The following is a 745-nucleotide window of genomic DNA, read 5'->3' as shown; positions in this document are numbered from 1 at the left end:
AAAAGACGTGTGAAAATGTGTCATCCTTTCGGGCGGCTGAGTAAGACGAGAAAAATGAGGACAAAAACCGCACGGGAATGGAACGAATTAAAAAGTCTTTCTGCTTTGCAGTCTAGACGTCATGTGAGTCAAAAGCGCCCTGCCCGACGTGGTCCCCGCGCACGCCACGCCAGCGCACGCTCCGAGTAAATACTCGTCTTCGTTCGCCTTCTCCAGAAAAGACAAAGACGTCTTCGCCTCGCTACTTTTACGATCGCCTGTATAATCATTCGAGAAAGATTGCATACATGCGCGGGGTGAGAGAGAATAGCCGTCCACATGGTGCCCGTTCGAAAAGAATCTCGTCTTCCTTCTTTGTGCGTTATTAAAGTTTGGTTCGGTTGAGTTTTTTACACGACTTTGATCCGCATCGCTTCACCCTTACGGGGACATCATATATATACATATATATATTGTTTGGTTTTTTTTCCAGGGGAATCCCAGATCCTAGCAAACAAAGCGGAGACGTATGTTTTCCAGTCATACGAGTAAATGCCAAACGTGGGCCGTGACAACAACTGGGTCGGGATGAACGGGAAGCGTTCCAACACGTGCCGCCGTGTTGATGTTTGTCGGGCGTGTTGGGGATGATGTTGTTGCGGTAGGTGTTGTTTTCAAATGTCCTGCCCACGCGCACACGCAACCGGCGGATGCGGGTGACTCGAGCCGGGCTCAGGTAACGCATGTTCCCTGCGTGCCGAAAAAA

The sequence above is a fragment of the Hippichthys cyanospilos genome, chromosome 11 (assembly GCF_059441005.1).
Source record: "Hippichthys cyanospilos isolate Australia breed blue-spotted pipefish chromosome 11, RoL_Hcya_1.0, whole genome shotgun sequence".
NCBI classification, from domain to species: Eukaryota; Metazoa; Chordata; class Actinopteri; order Syngnathiformes; family Syngnathidae; genus Hippichthys; species Hippichthys cyanospilos.
Note: the sequence above shows the minus strand (reverse complement) of the source record.